Here is a 9,567-nt window from a genome sequence, read left to right as displayed (position 1 = left end):
GCACATACATTTCACACTAAAACGACATACTGCCGTTAAAGGTAAGTCAAATGTAAAACATATTTAAAACACTTATAAAACAATAAATATAGTAGGGGCCATGAATACGTGTGCTAAAATGAACATATATGAATTTTACAGACTTGTTCCATATGGGTTATGCTTACATGGAATATATACGTGTATAATTTGTGCTGCTATAGTGTCAAGCCTACAAGTCTGAGCTGAAGCAGAGAAGAGCATAACTCAGAGATCCACACAAACGGACTTCAGTTCCACTGGAAGAGTGAGGAACTAGCCATGCTGCCAAGGTCAGGGGGCCTGTGGCAGACATATTGATTGCACAGCCTACCCTCTCTGGAGTCCACATAACTATGGGTGAAAGGTCTGTTACACAAACTGGAGGTTGTATGGCTGAATTAGCTGTCCGGATGGTTAGCCAACATCAGTTTCACCCACTGTCATCAAACGTGCTGCTGACAGACTGGAAGCATTGTGTTCCTCTCTGCTCCTCTCTCCTCCTTGATGAAAACCTCAAACCGAAAAACGCATGCCAGGGAAAAATACTCAATTTCCTTACGGCGGAACGTATGGATCCTTGGGTTCAACAATGTGACATTGCATTTACACACCGCTGGGTCTAAATGAAAAAGCACAAGCACATACACACGCACACACACTTCACCCTGGGCATGAGCAGACCAGCCCGTCGCCCCCCCCATCTCCAAGACCCTCATTGAGAACGTCGCCATGGAGGATGTTGCCGTGGCGAACAGCGATGATGATGCGGGTGAGAGGGATCAGTAGAGGCTAATGCATTTCATCGCACAACAAAAATAACTTCACTTTCTAAGGAGCCAACTAGCTTCATTCTTTACACTCTGTATTTATTCAACTCTTATGTATTTGTTTATTTATTTATCTTTCTTTCCCTGAGGCTGCCCTTTTTGATTGAATGGCTGGCATATGAAGCGAAATGCCAGCTATCTTCATCACAGAGGCAATTTTTGGGACTGAAAGGAGTGAGTGGAGGGCGGCTCTGGTCCTTTGGTTAGAAACTGCAGCTCTGCACTCAATTGGAGCCAGACATAGCAGGGGGACTCAGCCATGAGGGAAGGAAAGAATGGAAATTCTAGATGCAGACCAAATACCAGTGCGCTGTCAATCAAGAAACAATGCACCATGATTATTGACCCGTTGCTTTGACCTCCGTTATTGTGAAGTGCCTGGAAAGATTGGTTATATCTGACTGGTTGTATCATATATAAAATGCAACATTCCTGCTACCCTTGAGCAACTACAGTTTGCCTTCTGTTCCAATAGATCTGTAGATGACGCGTGGTTTCTCTTGCTGTGCACACTGCTTTAGTCCACCTTGAAATGAAACGTATCTGTCTGAATGTTGCTTATACAGTATATTATAGCTCTGCTTTTAATACAATTGTACCATCTAAGCTGGTGTTGAAACTCAGAGATCTTGGTCTGGGCAAATCTATCTGTAATTGGCTGCTTGATTGTCTGACAGGCAGGCCCCAAACTGTGAGTAAAGGCAAAACACATTCACCTACTGCATCACAGGTCACGTTAATCACTGACTGAATTTTTTTAACAATAGCGACAAAATGAGGCCGAGGCAGATCTGCTGTAATTGTAATTCACACCCCTGTCCAGTTGATGGCAAGGGTGCATAGTAATTAGCCATTGTCTAGTCTTGTCTTTGATCTCACATGCACCTTGTTGTCTAGCTGGCTTTAGCCATCACGCTGGTAGGCTATACCACTACATTCCGTTGTCAAATGTTGAGGCTGCTGAGTGTCCCAAGTCCCAATAATTGCGATTCCATTGATAAATGAGGTGAAAAAAGAAGGACTGATGCAGTGGAGGAGGAAGGACAGGAATACTGATGACGTTTATCAGCCAGCAGCAGCTAATGTTACGGGGCAAGTAAATGGCAGTCAATCGTTTGTTCATATTTTAATTGTCTAATTTTCGAAAACAGAACTGTTCATATTTTCCTGGCGAGGCACATTGGCCGCAGTTGTTTCCGTGGCCTCCACTGCCACAGCGGAAGAAAAGCACCCATCTGCTTCGTGTGAGGTTGACATGAAAACTTCTCTGTTCTCTCTACTCCCTATGAATGCATAATCCACACGCTTGTTCTGTGTATTCAATATTAAATTTGTATTATCATAAAAACATGACATTTAAAATCACAGGGTAATAATAGAATATGACAGACTTTTTATGACCCTGTCTGTCAAGAAAGTCTAATGCAACGTCTTATCTGCATTAGTCCTTCGGACCGGCGCGCCTCAGGGCTGCTGTCACAGTTCCTGCAGTCTCTTAATACACGCCTGTGTTGCCAAATATGACAACAGCATCATAACATTTGCAGAGGACAGCCCCCAGTGATTGGTTTAGTAAGTGACAGTGATCACAGGGCCTAAAGGAGGGAGATGGATGAGCTTACCACATGACGCCATGATAACTACCGGTCTCTAAATGGCAATAAGAGGAAAGAGATCATTACTGACTTCAGAGAAGATCAGAGAAAATCACACTCCAATTTCCATCAATGGGTCGTCTGCTAAAAGTGTTGATATAGTCTTTGATGTCTTGGTATGCCCATCTCAGACATCCTCACATGGTCACACAGCGAAGAGAGTACTATCTGGGTCGTCTCAAAGGTTTTGGCAAGAGTAATGAAGAGCTTGAGGACATTTATCGCTGTGCCATGGAGAATGCACTGACAGGCTGTATCACAGTGTGGTTTGGCAATCGGTAAAGAGAGCAGCAAAAATCATTGGCACAGAACTACAACAACTTCATAAGATCTACATCACTCGCTGCAAAAGGGCCCAAAAAGAGCCCAAAACATCCTTGAAGATCCCATTCTCATCTCTTGTTCTCAGTCTCAGTCCCATCCAGGCCCGGGGTGGGTAATCGGGAGAATCGGGAGAGTTCCCGGTGGGCCGCTTCACTTCTGGGCCGGTCGAGAATTTTATTTTTTGACATTTGTCACGTTAATCCATCTTCTCTTAAAGTAGGCTACACACGTTCCGCATTCTGACACCGCAGCCACTGCATGGGTTGTACCATGCGAGGGAGTTCTCCCCTCCCAAATAGAGTTGGTTGGGTCCATAGCCCGTCTTTTCCAAAAAGTTATCAGACTACCCTGGTCCCATCTAAAAAACATCTCCATCATTACCATCAAATCACACACCACCCTACTCAGTGACAGTTTAGATCCACAGGCAGACAGGTTGCTGAACAGCTGACGCAACCATACACACACTGATGTTTATTCACATGTAATGTTACTGTGTTCTGTATAATGTTATCACACTGATGTTTAATCACATGTAATAATACTGTGTTCTGTATAATATTATCACACTGGTGTTTAATAACATGTAATGTTACTGTGTTCTGTATAATGTTATCACACTGATGTTTAATAACATGTAATGTTACTGTGTTCAGTATAATGTTACCACACTGGTGTTTAATAACATGTAATGTTACGGTGTAGGACACCGTATATTGTGTATTTATTGTGTTGTATCTCTTGTAGTGTCTTTCTTTGTCAGTTTCTTGTTATGGTGTGTCCTTTATGTAAAGGCAGGTAGAGTCAGAGCACAACTGTCTCAAGGTATTTTTAGTACACATGAAAATAAAGTTGAAGTGACGTGAAGTGTGTGTATATGTGAGAGAGAGAGAGAGCATGTGTGTGTGTGTGTGTGTGTGTGTGTGTGTGTGTGTGTGTGTCTGAAGTCTCTGACTGTGCGTCATGCCAGTGGAGATGGCAGAACCTGGCGCTCCGATGCTTTAATTTGGGTGAAGCTCCCCTCCTCTCATCACTGACTTAGCACTGCTCAGCTCTGATGTCTGGTACTTTCTCATGACTCAGCAGAAAAGACAATGAGTCGTCAGCAGGAGAGTGACCCTCCCTCTCCCGATTAGCATCTAATTCACCACAGTATGTGTGTGTGAGTGTGTGTGTGTGCAAGTGTGAGTGTTTGTGAAGGTGTGTGTGTCTGTGAAAGTGTGTGTGTGTGAGTGTATCCCATAAGGCCGCCTCTAATTCATCACTATTAATCTCCCAGACTCTCTGGAAGAAATACACTGTGAGTGCCAAGGCCTAAAAATGTAGAGAGAGGGGGAGTGGGACAGACAGAAGAATAGGAGAGGAGAGGAGAGGGAGAAAGTGATGAAATGTCAGGAAAGAGAGAAGGAGACACAGAGGAATCTAGACAAAACGAAGAAAGAAAGAACGTGACAGAGGAAATCCAGAGAGGGAGTGAAAGAAAGAAAAAAGAAAGGAAGAAGGGGACAGAGTAAAAAAAAGAAAGAAAGAGAACTATTGTGACTCCAGTGGAAACTGCTGACCTGAGTAAGGTTCTGTATGTCTGGGTCTATGGGTCCAGTGGGCCTCTGTGCTAACTGGGTCAGGACAGAGCTTTCACCACTTCACATATCTATTCCCTCGCTTTCTTTTTTTCTCTCTCTCTATGTCTCTCTTCTATCTCTCCCTGCCTCTCTCTCTTTCTCTCTGCTCCATCTCTCCCTGCCTTTCTCTCTCTGAGTCTCTCCCTCCCTTTCTCTTTCTTTCTCCCTCTTTCTCTCTCCGAGTCTCCTCCCTCACTCACTCACTCTCTCTCTTTCCTTCTCTCTCTCAGAGTCTCTCTGAGTCAAGGCTGAGTTACTACCACCTCCAGATCAGTTCTCTCCTGCTCACCTTCAACCATGCACCTTAAGCAGCTCAGTGTGTTTATGGAGGTTTAGACTGACACAATGTTGGCAGCGAGACATAAAGAACAGCGCAGAAAGTGTCATAATGCAGCCACTATATCAATAACACAGATATATGTCAATAACACGGCCACTACGTCAATCACACAGCCACTATATCAATAACACAGCCACTATATCAATAACACGGCCACCACATCAATAACACGGCCACCACATCAATAACACAGCTACTACGTCAATAACGCAGCCACTATATCAAAAACGCTTCACTATATCAATAACCCAGCCACTACGTCAATAACACAGATCTATGTCAATAAACAGCCACTATATCAATATCTATCTATATCAGAACATTAAACTCATGACTCATACACATGCTCTTAAATGTGAAATTTCAATGTGCAATATTAACACTTCAGTCACTGTATTCTACTGCAAGTCACTTATGCCATCTCAGTCACCTTATTCATGTGTATAAGACAAAAATGGGTAACACTTTAGAATAACCCTCCTTAATAAACCGTTTATGAAGCATTTGTTGATAGTCTGTTAATCATTTACAAATCATTATCACAACATTTACAAACGTTAGTAAGCTATTTATAAATGAGTAGTAATGTATTTATGAACATGTTTTCTAATGATCTATAACATTTTTTATTAAGGACATTAGTAAGCCATTTATAAATGAGTATTAATGTATTTATGAACATGTTTCAAATGATTTTCTAATGATCTAAAAGATCGTTTATAAGGACATTAGTAAGCTATTTGTAAACAAGTAGTCATGTTTGTACTAACATGTTTCAAATGATTTTTGAATGAGCTAAAAGATTGTTTATAAGGACATTAGTAAGCTATTTGTAAACGAGTAGTCATGTTTGTATGAACATTTTTCAAACGATTTTCTAATGATTTATAAGATCATTAATAAGGTATATGATAATGGTCTGCTCACATTTTGTAAATCATTTACAAATGATTAATCAACCAGGTTTCAATGAGTTACTAATGATATGTAAGATCATTTATAAGGTGTGTGATAATGGTCTGCTCACCATCTATGGGTCATTATGAATAACCTTTGTCATGCATAAGCTATTGTCTAATTATAAGTAATATATGTTAGCACATGTAACACCTCAGTTTATGCTTAATATAGGTTTTTAGAAATCATTTATTAATCATTAGTAAAGTGTTTTGCATGGGTTGATATAAAGCGGGCACTATCTATACTTTATAAGCATTTACAAATGGCCCGTAACTGAGCAACATACTATAGAAACCATTTACTAATCATTAGTTAAGTGTTTTGCATGGGTTAATATAAAGTGGGACACTATCTATACTTTATAAGCATTTACAAATGGCCCGTAACTGAGGAACATACTATAGAAACCATTTACTAATCATTAGTTAAGTGTTTTGCATGGGTTAATATAAAGTGGGACACTATCTATACTTTATAAGCATTTATAAATGGCCTGTTACTGAGGGACATACCATTAGTAGACAATTCTGCAGCAACTGATGTAAAGTGTGACTACACACATGCTCCGTCAAAGTTTCCAAAAATGACCTCAGACGTTAAGTTGTTAAACATATGAATGGCAAAAGCACACAACACAGCATCGAGGAAATAAAGTGAAATTGGAAAACATTTATTTGAAAAAACTACACTAACAATAAATGCACATTTAACCATGCGTTCTAATCTGCTAAATACAACAAGAACAACAACAAAAATGCAACAATGCAAATACAACTAAGGTGATCCGCCAGTCACTTGCCTTTATTTATTGGCAGAAGTTTGCCAGACTCTTTGAACGCTTTAATTTTTGTAATAATGCTGTCATCACCCTCAATGGCATCTTTACACCTTTGTGTAAAACAACTGAGCTTCTCCTTCTTGGAGCACCTCTCTCTGAGCTCTGCAAATGTTTCTGGGGCAGCAATGCAAAGTTCTGCCATTGGGGCATTCACGACAATAGTGTTGCGGTCAACACCCACAGCTCTGAAAGCAGCCCCCATGGTCCTTCCCTCCTGGCAGATTTTCAACACCTTTCGGTATCGGGCCACCACTTCAGGATCTCGAGCTTCAAATTAGAGAAGGTAAAATGAGTACAGCGCACATCATATATATTCTACTAATTAAATGATCAAACTTGATAAACTTGAAAGCGGGTGTAGACTTTCCCCCGCCACTGTATTCTTATTACCTCTCTGGTAAACACTTTGCTCCTTTCTTTTCTTTCCCCGTTTCCCCTGCTTCCGTCTCTTTACTGTTTTGCTGTTCTTCTTTTTCTTCTTCCGTCCCTCATCCGTGGAGGAAGAGTCATATGAAGAGTTGGATGACGAGTCGGAGGAATCAGAAGAGAAAGTAGCTGAAGCGGCGGAAGTGGTTTGCTGTAAGGGACTTGTGCTGTCCTCTGATGGAACGCCCTTGTCCTATTTATTGCTGTTAAAAACAGACATTGACCGAGGATGATTAGTAAAAAATATAGGCATGTGGGTGGCACACTACTAAGTGTGATGGTCTTTGGAACATAGTTTTCTCAGTTCAAAATCAACCCTTTACTGTTTTTTTGTTTTATTATTTACCGTATTAAAAATATATACAGTGGGGTCCAAATGTCTGAGTCCACTGATCTGATGTTTTAACAAAGGTTTTTTCCCCCGGCATAAATCTAAGTCCTAAGTCAAAATATAAGTAGAAAACCTATTTCAGTGAAATATCTGTTTAACCAATATCATGGCCCCAGGATATGTTAAATGTTCAATTTTCCAAGTGTATTGTCAAACATGACAAAATGACTTACTCATAGCCAGTTGTTCCCTTAGAAAGTCTCTCTCCTTGGTCACTTCCTTGAGCATCTCCTGCTGCCACTTTTTGTTTGGCCATCTCCAGCTCATGGCGTAGTCTTTTTGCAGTTATTTGTGCATTTGGGGCCACTGTGGTCATAGCTAAATGTTTGAGGGAAAGAATAAAACAGACTATTAAAACAACATCCATATAATAAGTTTCATTTATTTTACTGTCAATGTATTGACAACATGAGAGCTACACACAAACTGGGTAGCTTTAAGTAGGCTACCTTAAAGTGAGATATGATGAGACATATAATTTGCAGTTTGAACAAGCCTAGAGCAGACAAATGTCAAGATAGCTATATATAGTATGTACATGTGTGTTTATTCAAGGTAGGAGGAATTCATTTTTCTGCACAAAAATGGCTAAAAGGAAAATAGTGATAGCTAGCTAACATAGGCTACTACTGCTATCTCAGCTATGTAACCAGGGATGAGAATTAAGGTATCGTTATGATATAGTCCATAAAATCAAATTTTCACACCGCTAATTTCCAATAATGAAGGTAAATTATATGCAAATTCAGCAAGAAGGGAAATAGGTTTGTAAGTCTAAGGTTACTAGCTAGGTAGTAAATAAGTACATTAATGCATGTCGGAACGACACTCGGGAGTGAGACAGCTGAAACAAGTGAATGCTAGCTATCAATAGCTGTCAATGGCAAGCTAGCTAGCACTAATGTTAGTAGCTGGTTAGCTAGCTAACCACTGCGGCTCAGTCATGTGCATTAGATTGGCTTGCTACTCACCGGTGGAAGAAATTTCCGCTACGTCCTCCGCAACGGATTCATCAATGACAGGGATATTTCTCTTCATTGTTTCCGATGGTCTAGAAAGTTTTGAGCCAGCTACTTTTGAGGTTGAACAAGACCGAGTATGAGCACGTTCCATTGTGCAGTATTTGTGTCCCGACTCCCTCGTGTTGTGAAACTCAGTGCCACTTGATTTTGTGTCCCCGTCTGCTCAACGCTGTAGGAACTATTCATGGGTATCAAATCAAAGTAATTCATGTTACGTGTTTAATTTTTTCATGTGATGGAAATATTAGCTAAATAAACTGGACATTTTTTCTTAACAACTTTTTAATGTATTACTCGTCAGCTAACTAACGTTATTTTTGTTTTCTGGTGAGACATTTGTGGCCGAAGGACAACAGTTGGCGGGACTGTACCATAAACCCTCACTGTACTTCCTTCTTCCTTACGTTACTGATCTGAATGAGAGTAAGAGGTTAGATTGGTTTGTGTGGCAGATTAAATGCGTGTGTAGGAATACTAATTTAATAATGACAGCCCACATCGTTTCACATATTTTGCAATCATTTTGGATGATGACTAGATTAAATTAAATGACTAGATTAAAAAGGAAACTGCAGGATCTTATTTCTAGGCTCAGTGCAAAGAAACGAAGTTTGAAGCTCATCAAAATGGCTGCATAAAAAGCACCTGTTAAGGCCACAAATCAAATGCAATATTGAGGGTAGGCTACAAGGAGCAGATTTGGAGGCTCACCGGAAATCAAACAGAGAGTTTGCTTTCTGATCACCTTAAAGTTATTGAATGGAACAAATGGCTGGCTAAAAAGCACAAATATAGGGCACTCGGACGACTAAGTTATGATATTGTAGCGATCTCAGGCACTACGCAGAGAGGGGTTTCTGTAAATGATTACTTTATTGTTTACATCCATGGGAACTTTAATCACTGTGACTGCTCATCACTAAACCGCGAGCACGAAGAGGCTCAACAACAAGAAACACGTTATCTTATCCAGGTGTCCCCGCCCCCCGGCTACTCTGCCAGCCCCCCGCAGCGCATAGCAACCCACACATGAGCTGCCGCGGCTGACAGAGAGCAAGGACACAGGCACACAGGCACACAGACATCACAATGAACATTAACATTAAAACATCAACACATACAGGTCGCTACATTACCCCCC

At 40.8% G+C, this 9,567-nt stretch overlaps 1 long non-coding RNA gene across 2 annotated transcripts; it reads right to left on the bottom strand.

Moving 5' to 3' along the window:
• Positions 1-6,398: 6,398 nt before the first annotated feature.
• Positions 6,399-9,240, bottom strand: LOC105904167. 2 transcript variants are annotated; one of them, XR_006152694.1, is made up of 4 exons: positions 8,376-9,240; positions 7,578-7,722; positions 6,978-7,216; positions 6,399-6,854 (listed from the first exon to the last, which is right to left on the bottom strand). It is a non-coding gene; the product is annotated as an uncharacterized LOC105904167 (long non-coding RNA). The 2 variants fall into 2 exon arrangements; XR_004164831.1 differs by lacking the exon at positions 8,376-9,240 and having other exon boundaries at positions 7,578-8,369.
• Between the last annotated feature and the right edge of the window lie 327 nt (positions 9,241-9,567).

This window comes from Clupea harengus, chromosome 12 (assembly GCF_900700415.2).
Source record: "Clupea harengus chromosome 12, Ch_v2.0.2, whole genome shotgun sequence".
NCBI lineage: Eukaryota > Metazoa > Chordata > Actinopteri > Clupeiformes > Clupeidae > Clupea > Clupea harengus.
This window is presented reverse-complemented; position numbering and strand designations above follow the sequence as displayed.